The sequence below is a fragment of the Pagrus pagrus genome (assembly GCF_965226575.1).
Source record: "Pagrus pagrus genome assembly, chromosome: 16".
NCBI classification, from domain to species: domain Eukaryota; kingdom Metazoa; phylum Chordata; class Actinopteri; order Spariformes; family Sparidae; genus Pagrus; species Pagrus pagrus.
The window spans coordinates 26,272,408-26,290,932 of record NC_140200.1 but is presented as its reverse complement, the minus strand read 5'-3'; the positions used below and the strand labels follow the sequence as shown (position 1 = coordinate 26,290,932).

The window sequence follows — 18,525 nt, the reverse complement described above, 5'->3', positions numbered from 1 at the left end:
TGCTAATTAACCAATTCTTTAATAGCTGCCATTTTGTTTCGCTAAAATAGAGGCTGAGACACTTCTCTATGTGCCCTCTCTATCTAGTGCAGTTCTTGTGGGAAAGTGCCAAGCCCATCCACAGAGTGTCAGTTTGACCTTAAGGGTAGGTGATCGGTGCCTGGAGCTCAGCCATCACACCACTCACTCCCAGTCTGCTCCCAGAGCAGCCTCCAACCACAACTTGATGCTTACACTCCACAGACCTTGACATTTCAACTGCCTCTTAGTAATAAACTCTCCACTCTCCTCAAAAACAGGCCCAGACTGTGTTTGTATCTTTATATGTTACCTCCTATTGAGTGCGACAGTATTTTTGCAGATTTTCACATTTATAATAGCTTGTTTTTTTAAGACACAATCAAAAAGATTGATTTAATATATCTTTATATTATATATTCAAGTTTTCATGAAACTATGCAACTTCCTCCCTGTAGCTTACACACTATTACTGTCAGATGAAACCTTGTATTTCCTAATGATCTTTTTTTCAGGATCTATGAAAAACAGCCTTGTGATGACCCTAGAAACAGTTCTGAGCTGATACAATGGTTTTATTATATCCAGAGACCTTTCTTTCTATTACAGTATGAGCATTGTTAGATTAGAGTGCAGCATTTGATACAATGCTGGATTAAATCATCAAAAGGGTTAAGAGGTAAGTGGGTGGCTGTGGCTCAGTGCTTGCCTGGTTTGTATCTTATCTAAAGGGTCACTTTCCTTCTGGGAACTTTATATCCAGAGAAGTTGACATCACATGTGGAATCCCTCAGGGGTCAATACTTGGTCCACTGCTGTTCGACCTCTGCAGCTTTTTCTGCACACACAAAATATTATACAAATTAAAGAATGTAACTATTGTTACATATAGTTGTCCTTTTCTTCTTCCCTTTGGGACATCAGCCACTAGCTGAATGCATTAAAAACATGGACAACCGAAAGTTGCAGACCGTCCTGCAGCTTAATGAAGACAAAACCAAAACTCTGTTTATGTAGTTTAGTCTCTCTCTCTCTTTGAAGGACCATATCACCAACAAAACAACAGCTGCGTTTTATGTAAGAATTTATCAGTAGGATAATTTTTGTGTCTTATCTATACAAATAACCATACATTCATCTCTTGTAATTTAGGCCAGTTAAACCCAACCGGGGGTACTTGTATCCAATGAGTTTCTTCTGAAGAAAGTCCCTCCAACCTGAGTCAGTTGTAAAACCTGAACACAACCTGCTATAGGGCTATTTACAATGCACTTAGCCCAGGACTAGGAAGGTTCTGAGCCCCAGAGTTCTTGTTTACCCTGCTCTAGGACATGGTTAGCCCTGAGTCTGCAGGGTTTTCCCCTAAAAAACAACTAAACACCGAGCTAAAAGGTGCAAGCGTGAAACTGTAACATTCTCAAATGTTAACATTAGCTGTGTTCCAGCAGACATTTATCCCAGGGCTAGCAGAAGTGCAGTGCGAATCGTATAGCCCTAGGCTTAGGTCAACCCTGGGTTAACAATGTGTGTGTGAAAAGGCACTAAGTTATCCGAGGGTCAACGTTTAACCTAGGATATCCCTGGGCTTAGAAAGTGCAGTGTAAAAAGCCCTTGTGACAGTGCATGAAATCTAGTGAGCAGAAGAGCAGGGAAATCAAAGTAGATATCTAAAATGTATCTAAATGTTTAGTTTAGTTTAGTTTAGTTTAGTTTAGTTTATCAGGAGCCCAATTAGCCACAGTATCGCTGCTGCTATTCTTCGGTCGACAACAAGCTTTACATCACATTATATCAACTCAACAATAACAACAGGTAAATGGAAACTTGACCAGAGCAAACTAAACAGTGATCATTTCAGGACCTCCATGTCTTGTTTAACAAAATCTACTTTAATATATTCAATACTATTGAAAAACATCCAATTTCAATCAATTTAGATGACAACATCAGGTCAAAATGTTTAAAAAATCAAATATAGCAAATATCTGAAATGTTTCAAAAATATCCAACTACTTGTAAGTTACATGAAAAACTTTCAAAAACACATTTGTTCACTCATACACATCATATAACTTACATGTATGTTATCCTCGAGACTAGGGAAGGAAAAAACAGGTGGCTATACCATGAATATCTATAAATGTACTAAATCCAAACCTTGTATTGGTGACGCTTTATAACAACCATCATTGATAAATGGTGTATTTAATCAAACATTACTTAATAGGTATTTCACTGTTAACAAACAATGAATTGCTCTATAAACCATTTATTAAGCAATTGTAAAGGTTTATAAACATCAGCTGCAACTTTATAACTGCTTTCCAAATTATGTGTGTAGATGCGATAATTAACTATTTACAAAGTATTATAAACATCTGTTGTAACTTTACAATAAGCAGTTGTTTAATAAATGGTTTAGAATGCATGCCATTCTTTGTTAATAATGATATAACTATTTACTAGTTTGATTAACTATAAATGTATTAATGACGGTTTTTATAAAGCACCTTACCCTGAATTTTTATATTTTTCATATATTTGCATTCTATGTGATACATGTAGTTTTGATAAATTTTTTAATGTGAACTTTACCTTTAATTAAATTAATGTATTTATTGTTTAGAGATGTTTGTCACCCTGGGCAGGTTGGATGGTTAACAACAGCTGACATATCAAACCAATTTCAGCCTATTGGTATGTATCAAAATATTGTTCATCTAAATACATTTCTGGTACCCAGTTAGTATGCAGCTGTGCTCCTTTCATCATTTACAAGATTTAGTCCTAAATAAGTGTTTTTCATTTTTGTAATCTTGAGGATAGAACAACTTCCTGCTCTCTCTCCCCTTTCTGTCCTTAACAACACTGTCAGGCTTGTTAGCACCGGAGCGGCTGTATAACCTGCCCAAAATGGTCAGTGGACAAGCACAGAAGTTTGCTTAAGAGGGGAATAATGACTGGAGACCCACTGCAGAGCTAAATCTAAACTGCTGACCCATGACAGGCTGTCCTCAGACCGTGAGAAACGGGCCTCTTTCCATGCCAAGAATGTGGGTGGCCGGCCTCGCTGCTCCAAAAAGCCTTTCTGAGGAGTGTGGCCTGTTGCAGCACTAGAGTGCAACGACAGGTTCTTCTGTCTGATATCTCTCAGGCTGCTTGTTTCGTGCACTTTACCCTTTTTCTGTTTTATTTCCCTTCAGACGGACCACGCTGTCATTCATGTAATCTGTGTCGACTACTTGTAGAGAATGTGTTTCCACTTATTAGGCAGCTTGAGAAATAAACCAAAACTGAAGAATGAAAAAAATGCAGCCACATTCAAAAGGTTAAGTCAGAGGAAATTCATGAGAATTTTGATTCTGCTGCTTTTTTTCTTTTTTTTTTGCCAGTTCACACATACACATTACTAGCACATCACAAAGTGTATTGGTCTTTGTGTAAAGTAATGAATCCTCTGTAAGAGCACTGGTCACAGAGGATAAGAGGCTGCACTGTGCTGTCAGTCCGCTGCTCACACTGAAGGGGATTTCAGCTCCCCGGGCTTCAAACCCAGAGTCAAGGGGTCACAGTCTGTGCAAGATAGCAGGGGCCACAGTTCGAGTGTGTGTGTGACTGTGTGTGTGAGTCACTGCATTATGCCGACACACGAGACGCCATATGTTTCCACCCGGTTCAGTGAAGAACAAATGCACCATCCTTTTTCATGAGAGTTCCCACAAGCGTCTGTTTTCTCACTCAGCCCTCGTGTGGGTTAATGCAGTAAGAAGCAGTGAGCAGTTACAATTACGCTGTAAAAGAAAAATTAAATGGGACACCTGTTTATAGTGTCCACGCAGAATTAAAAAATGTGTGTCATTTAAAAGGTGGGTGCAACATCGCAAGAGGAGACTAAGGGGTGCTTCCTGGAAGACCTGATGAATTCACAGAAAAGTCCTTTGAAGCAGCATTTTGATTATGTGACATCAAAACTCACTTGAAACCAATATCAATGAAATCCCATCACTCCCTGAGGACTTGAATAGTTTGGCTTTGCAACAAACCAATGACAGAGCAATTTGAAACAGTATTTTATGGTACAGTTTCTCGTTTTCAAATATAAATTCCACTGTTGTAGCATCTTAGCCTGTTAGTGTTGAAGACTGTTAAATGGTCATGATGGGACTTCAACTCTCATTTCCATTAACAATTAGTTGTAGAACTGCTACAGTATTTATTTTAAGTGTAACGTGGGAAAATCTAAAGAAGACATATTATGCTAATTTATTAGGTTTGTTGTTTTTTTTTTTTGGGTTTCTAGAATAGGTTTACATGCTTTAATGCTCAAAAACTCATCAGTTGTCTCATACTGTCCAGTGCTGCAGCTCTGTATCCCCCCTCTGTGAGCTCCTGTCTCTTTAAAAGTGGAGTTTAAAGCTAAATGGCACACAGCCATTCTCACAATGAACATGCCGACATGCTGGTGTTTAGCAGGGTTACCATCTTAGTTTATAATGTCATGGCGATCCAATCCAATATCAGTTCCAAATATTTCTTAAATTATTATTTTTCTGCCTTTTATGGCTTTATTCACAGGCAAAGAGCGACGGGAAACTGGGAGAGAGGGAGGTAACAACATGCAGCAAAACTGGGCGCCTGCTGTGCCAGAGCTCAGTTCGACTCGACGCGGCCATCAGTAGAACACTGGGCTACTCCTTCCCACCGTGTTTCTGCAAGTGCTTCATCAAGTTGGCTTTGCTTAAACTGCACCCAGCTGCTAATATTGCTAGCAGTAGATTCTTAGGTTTCAGAGATTTTGTACCGAAGCTGAAAGCTGAATCTGCATGCTGCTATTTCCCCAAGTAAATGTAGTTTTTGTCTGGTCTGATATGAGACCAAGTAAATCATTTTTCATCCATCTTTCAGTTTACAGAGTGATCAACAGCAATTGGCTGTCCCCGCAAGTTCAAATTTGAATTTTAGGTGTACGGCTGCTCCACCTGACTCACCCCGGACATTAGTGCTAAACATTCAGTGGGAAACATGAATGTCTCTCAATAATTTATGACAATCCATCCGATAGTTCTTCTAATAGTTCAGCCTGATCCAAAGTGGTGAACTGATTGTCCCTTAATATTGCTCAAAATCCTACATGAGTATTGATACCAAAAACTGAAAAAATAGAAAAAAAATACATAATGATAAAGTGGTAAATACACACTGGTGCATTTTCAGTTGCTACCTGGCAGCTCTTCCTCTAAGTGACTGAGCAGAGTGTGTTTACAGTCCTCCAGTGAGAGAACACATCGTGTTTGCTCTTCACTTGCCAGATTTTGCCACTCAACTTTTCAGGCTTGCCTCCTTCCAAGACTTCACCTACAGGCCTTGCGCACTGTAGAAACAATAGAATAGATGCCTCATTTTTATAAAAACAGGAGTGTGACCAGTTTCTTTTAAAGGTATACTCCGCAGGATTTTCCCGTAAAACAACAAACAAACAAAATGACGATCTTATTGTCTCATAAAGGACAGTTATACTGCAGAACCTTATGTAAAATATCATTTCAACTAGGGATGGGTCGATACCACTTTTTCATGTCCGATACCAATAAGACAACATTGATCATCTGCCGATACCAATATCAATCCGATACAGCATTTCCCCTCTCAACAAAGCTATAGAGCCTACATCTGTATGGAAGCACTTTGCTTAACCTAGCCATTTAAAAACAGCTTAAACTGTAGAACAAATAGTCAACTTCTCTAAAGGAACAAATAGAGACCAACAAAGTGGCCTCTTTCTCTCAAGTTTCCTGCTCTGACAGGAGTTCACTATTGATTTTAGGAGGAGACGGTGCTTGTTACTGGTTGGCTGCAGTCATGAGACATCACCGCGTCACTGATGGAAAAACAAATGAGTGCGGCTTGGTTCGACTCAACCCGGCCATCAGCCAAAGACTGGGCTACTTCGTCCCACGGTGGTTCTGCAGGTGCTTTTTCAAGTTGGCGGTGTTGAAGTTTGAAGTTGAAGTTGAAGCCAAAGCTGAACAGTCCTGATACACAGAGAAACACTTGTTTTTCTTAAACTGCACTTTTTTCTTCAGTTATCTTAAAGTGACTCCTCACAGCTGACCTGATGAGAGGCTCACTCAAGATCCTGCAGCCGGTCACGTGACACACGCTGCTCTCTTTACGGCATGTCGCACATAGTTCAAGGCAAGTTTATTTGTATAGCACAATTCAGACACAAGGCAACTCAAAGTGCTTTACAGGGGCATAAAAATTGCATTAAAAACAAGCAGGAAGACATCAAACAACACATTAAAACAGGTTAAGAAATAGGAAAGTAAGCTAAAATAGAATAGGTTTAAAAGAGACAAGACTTAAAGAATAAAAGACACAGTGCAGTTGAAAGCCTTGAAATTGTTTCAGTGAAAGGCAGCGGCAAACAGAAAGGTCTTCAGCCATGATTTAAAAGAGGTGAGAGTTGGAGCAGACCTGCAGTTTTCTGGGAGTTTGTTCCAGATATGTGGTTCATAATAACTGAACGCTGCTTCTCCATGTTTAGTTTTGACTGTAGGGACTGAAAGCAGATCTGTACCTGACGACCTCAGAGGTCTGGATGGTTCATAACGTGGCAGCAGATCAGAAACCATTCAGTATTATAAACCAACAGCATTTTGAAATCTAATTTTTGATAGACAGGAAGCCAGTGTAAAGATCTGAGAACTGGAGTGATGTGATCTACTTTTTTGGTTCTTGTTAGGACTCGAGCAGCAGCGAGTTTAAGCATTTATGGAGAGTTTAGGCTAATAAATCGATCGGATTATACATTTTCCCCTCTCAGATATCCGATCCAGTGACTTGGGCCAATATCAGACCAATAAGATACTGAATATCAGATTGGCGCATCCCTAATTTAAACAAAAGGCAAGTATCCATATGTGCACACTTATGTTCAGGAACATTACATGAGCCTTGGAGGCAGGCAGGTTTTACTGCCACTCCAGAGGAGGACAGACTGTTTGTTGTGTAAACCAGGTGAAATTGAGAATAAGATTGATTTCTTGTTTTGCTGTCCTGTCTTTGAAGATGTGAGGGATGTACTTTTTACTAAAACATCCTTCATTTATGCTGATTTCTTTTGGTTGGATGATTATGAAAAACTTGAACCCTGCATGCAACTTCAACTCTGAACAGTGTTTTACTAGCAGTGACCGACAAATCTTCAAAGTGTGCCTTTAAAAAGTCTAAATTCAAACAAAAGCACCTTATCACTTGCACTTCATAAATGTATTGTCTTGTTTGACCAGAGCTTTCTCTGCACTTTGTTTTCAGGCTTCTGAAGCCATCAGTGCTCATAATGTATTGTGTCATCTCTAGCTGCCTCTTAACAAAGACTGTTAACAAACGACAGATTTCAGAAGAATGAAGAGGCTCACTGATGTTCTGTCACTTGCAGTTCGAGCCAACAAGATCAATAGTTTTTGCTGAGTTACAGATGTGTAACATTACATTTTTCGGGACAAGACAAGAAACTTCAGTCAGACTTTAAAGTCTGCACGCAATATGCTCATGTTTTACACCAAAAGTACAACAAAGGCAGAAGCTCTACAAGTGTTAAACTTGTTATGGACAGAGTGCTGATATACTACTGTAAATAAGCATTATATCTCACACTTGAGTACGAAATGGGTTGTTTCTATTGGGCGGATAAGTGTTCATACCCCATATCAGAATGTTATTAGGCCAAATATAGCAAATCTACAGGGTGTCAAGCTGTTATATGTCCAGCCCTACTTTGTGATTTTCACTGATAAGACATGTACCACCCACACTGGCTGCTCTGTGATGGTGTGAAAAAAAGACAATTTAAAAAAAAGAGATTACATTCTTTAGAAATATCAAGCTTTCTTTGGACATAAATAATGTTTACAGATATTTAGGGAGACAATTTTCAGCTCCTGCAGAAATATATTAATACTCTACCATCAATAGCACCAGAATTTACTGTAAATTCATGAAACTGTGACTGAAAGTGGTTTGAAAAATTTGCATTTTTAAGTTCCAGCTGTAAGAATGTAGTGTGGTGATTAACTTGCTTAGAGGTCAGGGCTGGATCAGTGCAGTACTGGAGGTCCACTCCCCTGCTGAGGTGAGGTGTGCTGCTCTGTAGCCGACCTCTGGACTCCAGCCTCTACAAAGACAGGTAACATACAATGAGATCAATAAAGTCTATCATGGCAATTCCTGTCACTGTCACATTTGATATATAACCACAGCAGATATGTGCCCAACCTTCTCACATAGTTTTCATTCCAGTCAACTTAAACATGAACTGACTCATGTTTCTCCTCTTTGTTTGCATCTCCTGCAGCAGCAGCAGCTAGTCAGCTCATTTTGCAATCACAACTTTCTCCTCCCTCCCTCAGCACAACTTTGGAAACTGAAAAAAAAGAAACACAACTCTTCCTCTCGCGATAGTAGCTTGCTTATGCAGCCGCCATATTCTGTGACAGTATTTTGATTCGTATCTGCTGGAAGTGAGCAAAAAGAGAAAAGTGAAGGGCTGTCGAGGGGAGGGGGGGGCTGAAGAAGAGGAGCTGTCAAAAAGGTATTCCCGAGTCTCTGTCAAACGGCGGAGGGCTGAGGCTCTTTATCCCTCCCCGGACGCTATTTCGAGGACACACAAGGCCCGGGGCCTCGGTGCAGTTGGCTCTTCCTCTCCCTGGTAGTAGCTGGACCCCTCTCGGCATCTCCTCTCCGAGCTCCGCGGCCCTCTGGAGGTCCGGCGGCGGTCTCGGGTGTTGAAGGCGGCCCGGGGAGCGGCGGCGGTGGCAGCGGAGACGGAAAGGTAAGTTACAGAAAGTGAACTCGGCTTTAGCCAGTGAGCCACAGCCGGAAGAATATAGTTTTAATAGCGTAAGTGTGAAATGAAAGCGCATTTCAGCGTCTGGTGCGATAAGCGCTGTTATATTTCGTGCCACTGTGTTTGAAAGAAAATGGAGAGAAAAACTTTTCAGATGTGGAAAAAGTTTTTGTCCACAGCAAGCAGCTAGCTAAGCTAGCTCACTTCAAGTGTTTGGAGGCTGTTCCCGTCTCGGCCGAGTTGGCAAATCACTGTCTAAAGTTTATAACACATTTGTTAACTTCTCTCCTGAGTCCGCTTTGCTATTAAAAACTGAAAATATATATTATTAGTGTTTTTATTTTAGCACAACGCTGGCTGACGCTACATGTTTTGTAGCCCATGTTAGGCTACTTTTTCCATTGAGCGCTCCTTTGAAACGTCGCAGGACGAGTCGTGGATGGAAACGTTAAATCATAAAACTGTAGCTTCACCTAACCTCAGACACCAAGTGTTTTATATACAAGAAGCCTCAAAATGAAGCCTCAAGAAATGGTTTATCTCTTTGCTACGACAATGAAACTATTTTCTGTGTAACATTGGGACTTTGTCATAAGTAACCTCGGTTAGCTGGCCAGTTTGGCTCAGTTGTGAATCTATCAGCGAACTTAAATACGTAAAAATGAACGTCTTGTCGTAAAAGTCACTATGTGTCCTGTTATTTTCATGGTAAGCTGATGCAAATGGAGCTTCTGTGGTCTTTACTTTGACTGGGACAATTTTGGTGTTGCACAATTGCAGCCAAGTTAAACTAAAGGAGACACATAAAAACACCAGACTGTGTGTTTGCTTTCTTTTTAAAAATCAGGTGATGAGTGAGTCACATAACGTGTTCGATCACTTTCTGACCGTCCCTCATGGATCAGATGGTCCTGGTTTGTGGCTGTTGTGATGGAAACTTATTAGGGGGGTGGGTCTGAGCCTTTGCCAGCCTAAATGACAGCTCAGTTGTTGTTTGTGTTCTTGGTCTAGTTAAAATTTGAGATAATCAGGTATGTTGTGATTTTCTACTTTTCTCACCTGTTGTATTTATTCTTGTGAAGCATCTAGAGGTGCCAGAATTTGAAGGAAAGGAAAGGTTGCAACATTTGACCTAGTTTTTAAAGCTGCATGTTTGTTTGTAAGGCAAGAGTCCGGTAACTGGAAAACCAAAGACATGGAAGTTGTTTCAAAGTTTTGACTGAACAATGAATTGAGTGAGTAGAAAAATCTGCATGTTCACAGAAGATCTTTGAGGTTTTTTCCATGCTTGCTGGTAGGGTTGCAGTGATATTTGATTTCCAAGGTATACAGTGGTATGAAAAATGCTGATTATCACACTGTGTACTCGAGCCCGACTGATGTATCGGTCAGCTAATACTATTGGCCAATATTGGCCCATCACAGATGTATTGTATCCGTGTATATGTTGTCCAATATGTGCCGATATGAAAACTCAAAACAAATATTAATAAATTCACAGTAAATTTACTGTCTCAGTGCACTGCTGTCATTTTATACAATAACGTTTATTGTTAAAGGTAAAATATCCTACCTCTGTTAAATGTCTTTTGTCAGAAGTGTTTGATAACCACATCTGTGGGATCATTGTGTATATTGATATCAGAATTTTTCACTTCCCAATCTCGTTATTGGCCCCAAAAATCAAGAATCGGTTGGGCTCTACAGTATACATTTGCTTGTCTACAGTATTGAAATTAAGATGTGAGTGCTATTAAAAAATATTTTTTAATTTGGTTAAGGGTCATTGTTATAATCATAATTATTCTAATTATAATAATTGTATAATACCATGATACTGTGAAATTGTTGAGATTGTTATTCTACCGTCAAAATATCATACCATTGCAGCCCTATTTACTAGATGTACAACTAGTTATTTGTATGCACTTTCATCTTTAATGAACCAATGGTTTAGATGGACCGATACTCATAACAGAATATATAAACAAGAGGCATTTAATTCAGTATAAGAAATGTTTTGAATGTTCGAGATAAGCCAGTTAATGAACAGGAATCTGAACCTTGTTAGTAGAAGGCAGAGGCCTTTTAAGAAGTAGTGGAGATGCAGTGATCTCTTAAGCAAGTAAAAACAAAACAAATATCACACAATTGTTACTCTTGACAGGTCTTTTTTTTTTTCTTATTGCAGTGTGTGGTTATAAAGCTTTTCTCAGTTCATGGTAGCGTTTGGACATTTGCGGTGGTCTGCTTGGCACAGTTAAAACCCTCTGTGGGTGTGTTGAGAGTGTGTTTGTCCACGTTGATCATTTAGGCTGGTCTTCATATTAACACCAGCCACCGCCAAATGAAGCAAAATGTTGGTGGTGGCTGGAAAGTGTGTCAGCACTACCAGCCAGTTTGGCAGGTAATCAACCTGTGTCCAATTAGTGTTTTATCCCAAAACTGGCAGCTCACAAATTAAATAGCTTTTTAAAATCCTAAATTAACTTTGTGATATAAAAGTTAGTCACAAATTCAAAGTACAAACTACCTGACTGTTTTTGTAAACCAGGTATCTTATTTTACTCTGTCCTCAGCAGACTGGCTGACTCTGCTTGGCTGCTTTGAAAGCTTATTCACAACAGTGAAGAGCTCAGAATCACTTCTCTGTCAGCCTTTAAACACCTACAGTCTAAACTGTGTTGTCATAGCTAGACTGCAAGAGTGTATATCATTCATTAGCAGCTTGTGCCTGTCTTGACTTGTAGTCAACATTGCACTTCCTGACCAATAAGCTGCCACGGCCAACTGTTTATAGGTGCAGACCCCTAACTGAAACCATGTGTGCCTGTAGCCGGGCAAATATGTTGCTAGGAGGCCTTGCTGATTTGCCACTCTTTGGAGACTCAGCAACAAATGCTCAGAGCCCGTATGATGAGTACTAAATCAGGATTTTGGTGGGGATCGTGTGTTATAGAACAGCAGGCTGCTAATTGCTTTGTTTGGATGTCATATGCTAACAGGCTAACTGTCAACACAGTTAAGTGGCTGCACCGTTGCCTTGATGCTTGTTGATCGAGGTGAGGAATTAGGCTCACTTGTTCTGTTTGCTTTCAGGCAATAAACAAGCAGGACTAACATTCATGTTGAAGAACTTTTACAACAAGCTGAGGTTGTGGCATGTTGTTGCGAGGTCTGTGCCAACGCTTAAATCGTCTTTCCTGAAAAACCTGTTTCCTGATTTATCATTTGCAGTTTGCACAACAACTTATCACCAATCAGAGCAAAGGGTGGGGGTGTGTCGTTTCTTTCTCCTTTTACAAGGATAAATAGTGCATATGAGTGTGTTTGGATGGAGTACAAATGCTTGTTGTTTGAATCAACAGTGCAGAGTCAGTTTTTAACTCAGGAAACGGTATTGGCTTACCCCTCTCGCTCTCTGTGTGTCAGTACAGATTCTCTGTAAGAGGCTGCAGACTCTGAATGATGTAGATATAACTTGATACCTGCTCTTTCAGGCAGCGCTCACTGACCTGTCCACTTAGGTCATACTACAGTGTGTGTTCTCTTCAGTCTATAAGTGTCAGAGTAAGACCTGTAATGCCAAATGGGAATCAAGTATTTGTAAGGGAAGGATCCATCACTTTATGCCCATTGCTACAGACTCAGGAAGAGGGTTTGGTGTTTTTTAACCCTCCCCCACTCCAGTGTGTGGCTGTCAGGAAGAGAGGCTCTTATTGGAGCCCCCTCCCCCTGTTGAGCTCTCCTGACTTCTCTCCTTTAAATGGAGTCCTCCATTACACATGCTGCTCTTGGTCCTCTCCAGTTCAAGGGTTAAATTGCATGCACCAAGGCTGACAGTGCATAGTCCAGTACACCTCTAACTGTCACTTCTCAGTACTTGTTAATGTTGCAGTTTTGTAGGGTATGCCACTTTTTAAGCAGCTTTGCACAGTTTCTCTACCAAAAAATGATCTTGTGGCACTTGCACAAGATCGCTTGAGGTTTTCCTATCTGCTGCACTTTGCAGTCGTGCACAATAAAGATGCATTAATGTAACTTTTGTGGTCACTTGGAGGCAGAACTCCTCAACGAGTTGACAAACCCGCAGCCCTGACAAATTATAACTTTATGATTGCTTGTTTACACATCCAGCAGACACTGCCTAAGCATTCATTTGGTGCTGCGTTTCTGGCCACCTGATGTATTCAAGCCCAACATTAACTATCCTGTGAACAACATCTGGGTCTGTAGTCGCTATATGCTTGACTTTCTTGACCAGCTGCTCACTAACGTATTCTGTCCATGCTGGTTGGTGCTGGGCAGGTAGCCGAGGATTGGTTTTTATAGCTTGTCTCCTGAACACATCTGCCTGCTGCTGGTAACAGGGTTGAGGAGAGTGGTGAAACTGAACATGCAGTGCATCTGTGGGTTGGGCTAAATGAGGCTAAAAAAAAAATGAGGCTCTTGAAAGCTGCAGAGTTGGGTGATAATTCCCAATTTTGACAACTTATTGAATTAAAGTGCAGCTTTACATATAGGTTATATACATATGTAACGATTATATAAATTGTTGATTTATCTGTCAGTTATTTTCTCATTTATCGATCAGTTGTTTTGGTTTTAAATTGACGTCCTCAGATTACTTGTTTTGTCCACGACCCAATGATCGTTTATTGTCATAGAGGAGGAAAGAAACCAGAAAATATTCACATTTAGGAAGCTGGAATCAAAGAATTTTGACATTTTTTTCTTGATAAATTACTCAAACTGATGAAATTATTATTAAAATAGTTGGTAATTAAATTAATAGTTGACAACAAATCGATCAATCATTGCAGCCATTACTAGCTTCCCATGTTTCCCTTTTTCCAATACTTCACCAGTACAGTATTATTACAGCAAGCAAGTAAATAGATTTTAAACAAGTTTACAAAATCAATCAATCAATCATAAGTGTTTAATTTTGTTCTATACAGTTTGCCAACTTGGATAAAAACTATTATCAGTTAATAAAAAGTTATCCAAGTCAGTAATCATCACTAAGAATATAACCAAGGGCTGATAAAATTGTCAAATGTTAGGTCATAAATATGTTTATCATTATAAAAAGACAGCCATGACATTCCCATTGTACACATTTATATTTAATTAAGACTGACCTATCACAACATGTAATAGGAAAATAAAGAGTAGTGCCCCTGACAGGCTGGACACACTGGATGCCTGTGTACGCCGTGGCGGCTGCGTTACCAAGCTGCTGCAGCTCACTTGCGTGTTTGTGTTCACACAGGCTGCATGGCAGCTGTGTTGCTGCTGCAGCGCGGCTCCTGCCTGCCCTATCTGTTTACATGGAGTTTGACTTTGATAATTATCGATAAATATGATGGCGTGATCTTCCTTTACCTTGCTGAAAGAGTGAGAAAACCAGAGGGGGAAAGAGAGGGAGCGAGGGAGAGAAAGTGAACGTGAAAGAAAAACAGTGCACAGGAAAGAAACTGCTCCTCACCTGTTGTGTATTCTGTTCATGTCTGTGACATATTCTACAGATACAGACATTAAAACTATAGTGAAATGCTGGTATGATGTTCTTATGCTCAAATTTTGCTTGCGGTCGAAATAGGCGAGACTCTGAATCTCTAGATCACAAGACGCAGTGTGAATGGTCTAATCTGTTAACATGGACGCCGAAATGAAAAGTGAGAGGTAACGCCACGCAGCAGCCTGTGAGAGTTCCATTTCAGTTATTGGCACATTGTTTCATTTATGGCTTTTTTGATGTTCACTTGTATTTAAATGTGGTGGTTCTTCTCATTATATGTCTGTCTAAGATGTTAAACATTTAGTTGAACAATTGGAAGGTATAATTTAATGACACTGAGGTGGTAATTTTAATCACAGTTAGCATAACAAAAAACATCCCAGGAATTTTGAAGTGCTGTGGTGCCACCCAGGGCTAAGCTTGAGTGATAATGTGTGTGTGTAATCTTGCTGCTGTAGCCTGATTTGTCAGAGCCTGTGTAGTCTACAATTTGTAGATCCCTAGTAGTCACTCCAGCTTGTGCAACAGATTACACATTTTTATTTAGACTTTAAAGCAGCCAAGGAACTTTCACTTTTTGCTGATCCTGGCGGCCCCCCTGGACAAAAGCAGTATGAGCATCACCACCGCGTGTGTGTGTGTGTGTGTGTGTGTGTGTGTTTATATATATATATATATATATATATATATATATATATATATATATAAGCAACTTATTTCTGATGGTCTCATTTGCTTATGTAGTAGGTCATATAGAGGCATGAGCATTGAGTTGAGACTGTTTCATAACCAGTTGAAAGTTCCTTGTAGAACATTCAAAGTTCTTGTAAAATGTCAGAGTGAACTAGCTCGAGTAGAGTGCCACACTACGCAATTGAGGTGAAAGTCTCTTCAGGCAGCAACGCAGTGCAGATGAGATTCGGTTCCTTTTTCTTGGCCTTCTGTTATCATGCCTTTGAATGCATCTCACACGATGCGGTCAGATGTATTATTATAGCTTACCTTCTTATTGTCTCTTTGTTACATGCATCAGTGAGCAGGAGTAAGAACCACATCCTACACTGAGACTTTGTATGCACTGCCCCCTCCCCCATCCCTGTGCCTGTGACCTGTGCTCAAGGTTTTCTCTCTGATGCCGTCTCTAGCCAGCTTCCCTAAACTGACACATCATCTGTCACAAGCTGTACAGACCTTTGGTGTAATTCCTCAAAACTGTGCAAAGCTTTAGTCAGCACACTTAAGGTCAAAGTCAGGCTTTTGATCCTGTTTCTTTACCATAAAGTCTACTGAAGAAATGACACTCGCGGGGAGGGATGCTGTTTTCTGGAGGAAAGTTCACTGAAGTCTCGCTCAGGAGGGCTGACAGTCGCTGTGATTTTTTTCAATACAAGTTGCCCGAGACAGTAACTGCAACAACACAATAGTGGAAGGAGATAAAGACATGGTGAGTTAAAGTTTTTTGCTCTGAATCGCGTCACATAATCACTGCCAGTCAACTGCGGGAGCTGCCTTGCTCAGACACTGTTTTTCGGGCAGAAATGTGTCAGAGTCGGTAGGACAGACAGGGTGACAGACAGGATGACAGACACTTTTCTATGTATAACTACTGGAATTTGTTTTCCTCATATAGGGTGCCAAAGACACTACCAGTTACCACATTACTGTTGTTTGGTCCTGTATTGTTGCTTTGTGGGTTGAAGTGTGGGACATTTGTCTTTTATTTGATGAGTGAAGGATCTGTTTAGTCGTCAGACTGTGAACACCATCAGACCGACACACCTCTTATCCGTGCCTCCGGCTTATCCATTCACTCAGACGCCAGCTCGACTCTGCTGCGGCTCTGATACTACCTCCGGAGGCAGATCAGAGACGCAGCGAAACTGTCCCCCCTGTCTGCATCTGTAACTTTCACACAGACGGTGAGGCGGAGTATCTGCGCATGATTCCTGCACTGAAAGGGCAGTGTGAATGGGACTAGAGAGTTGTCATCACTTGAGCAGCATGCAACAGGTATGCACCTGTTGCATGCTGCTGAAGTGTTGACAATGTAGTGCATCTACAATAGATATATTGGAGTTGAATTTCACTCATTGAGTGTTACAGCTGTTCTGATGGCTGACCAGTTGCTATTAAAATCCTATATACCTACATTTGTCTGATTATAGTTGGATGTATGTGAAGTTACTGTTGACAATAAAAGTTGCATGTTTACTTACTATTGTTTTGCAGCAATAACTGATGAATGCTAAAAAAACAGATCAACAAATGCAGAAACTTCCCCATGCCATGTGTGCAGAAATGAAGCATTACTGACTGAAATGGCTAATGTTATTTTTCATTTACTTAAATTGAAGGTACATTAACCCTAATATCACCAACGTTTACAGACTAGTGAATCGAATAAATGAACTCAAAATAGACATCCCGTGTAATGGCACTTGTAAATCAGACTGGAACGCGGTGGAATAATTAAAGAGCAACTTTTCATGCTAATGAAGTGTTTTTCAAGTTTCCTTTGCAGAAAGTCGGCTATGAAATAGGATAGTAGCACAACCATCAATTAAAGGAATATAGTGGAGTTCCTCTGCCGGCTCCCTTTGGATGTACCATTTAAACTAATTGGAACCAGAAGAGCTGGAGTGTTAAACAGGCATGTTTGGAAAGACAGCAGCGGAGCTCTTGAGACACTTCAGCATTGTTAGTGGGATCAGTGTTGTGCTTGAAGCGTTAATTTCCACCCTTGTTTCGTTTTTGTGATTTATTGGTCAATAGAAGCACCAGACCAGTAGGATTATGTTGCCCTTTATTCTGAGAGACAAGAAAATGTGCTGTCACAACAGACTTATGAACATGCTTGTTTTGAGCCGACAGAAAATGTACTTAGTTCCTGTTGCCGAACTTGTGTTTTCGGTGTGTTTTACTTTCACATAAAACTAGATGCAAGAACCAACAGGTTTAAGGACAACACAGAAGCAAAATGGCGCCTTATTATCCCAATGCATGCATTAACTTTGGGCAAGAATTAGATCTTAGTTATTTTTTGGTTAACAATTTGTGCCTTTTCAGTATCTTTTAAAATGGGTTTTAATTTATAAAAGACATTTTAAGTCACCTCAGAACAACAGTGACACTACAACAACAGTCCTAATAGTGAATACCTGATTTACAAATGATTATTAAAAGTTAATGTTAACTCCAGCATGGTTTATCACTTAAAGGTCAAACTGCCAGCAGTGTCCTATTTTTCCACATTTCGTACCACTGAAAACATCTTAGGTTGGGGCGGTTGTAGGTCAGGAGGTAGAGTGGGTCGTCCAGTAATCAGAAAGTCGCTGGTTTTATTACCCATATTCCCTGGCTGCGTGTTGAAGTATCCTTGAGCAAGATACTAAACCCCACATTTGCTCCTGATGACCAGGTTGGCACCATGCATGGCCATCAGCTATCAGTGTATGAATGTGTGTGTGAATGGGTGAATGTGACAAGTAAGTGGTCAGTAGACTGGAAAAGCGCTATAGAAATGCAAGTCCATTTACCATATTTCAAATTGGCCATCTTTGATTTTATTACTTTAAGTGCAAACCAGAACTGTCGACATTCACAAACAAGCATCAAATATTAAGTATAATTACAAGTATCCCCTTCAATTGCTTGTTGGCTTTCTCTTATATCCACAAATCTACTGGTCTTTCTAGTGCTGCAAGTCACAGCACTTTCACATGAGCACCGCTGTTCCAACACAGGCCACTTTTTGACAGTAAGCCCTGAGTGACAGTGCACAGGAAGATGGTTCAGTGGTTATCTTTGGCCCCTGTGCTCCTCAGAGTCTTGCAGACCGGGGCCTCTGCAGCAGGATATGTGTGTGTGACACAAACACTTCCTCTCAGAGTGCATCGCTCTGAGAAACACCTCCGTTTGCATTTTCACATTTGGCCTCCCCTACTTAGTTTTACATTGTTGGGTGTGCAAAGGCCAATTAAATAGTATTACTGTAGTGAAAGCAGCTCACTCCATAGTTGGCAAGGTTCTTTGATAGATATAAACTTAGTAATGTTTGAATAACGCTGCAAGAGAACGCTCTTCATCACAACTCATAGTAAACAGGAGCCCTTGGTGGTGAGACAAAAAGGAAAGC

General features: G+C 40.3%; 1 protein-coding gene across 5 annotated transcripts in view; it reads left to right on the top strand.

Moving 5' to 3' along the window:
* The first annotated feature begins 8,428 nt into the window (after positions 1-8,428).
* The window catches only part of tab2 (TGF-beta activated kinase 1 (MAP3K7) binding protein 2), a 44,604-nt gene continuing 34,507 nt past the window's right edge, over positions 8,429-18,525 (top strand). Inside the window, exon 1 of one of the 5 annotated variants that reach the window (XM_084378073.1) lies at positions 8,429-8,851. The gene's annotated coding sequence lies outside the window, so the exon portion shown is untranslated. Of the gene's footprint in view, positions 8,852-15,811; positions 15,835-18,525 lie in introns of those variants that run through there. The other 4 variants (XM_084378072.1, XM_084378070.1, XM_084378069.1 and 1 more) reach the window with 4 other exon arrangements.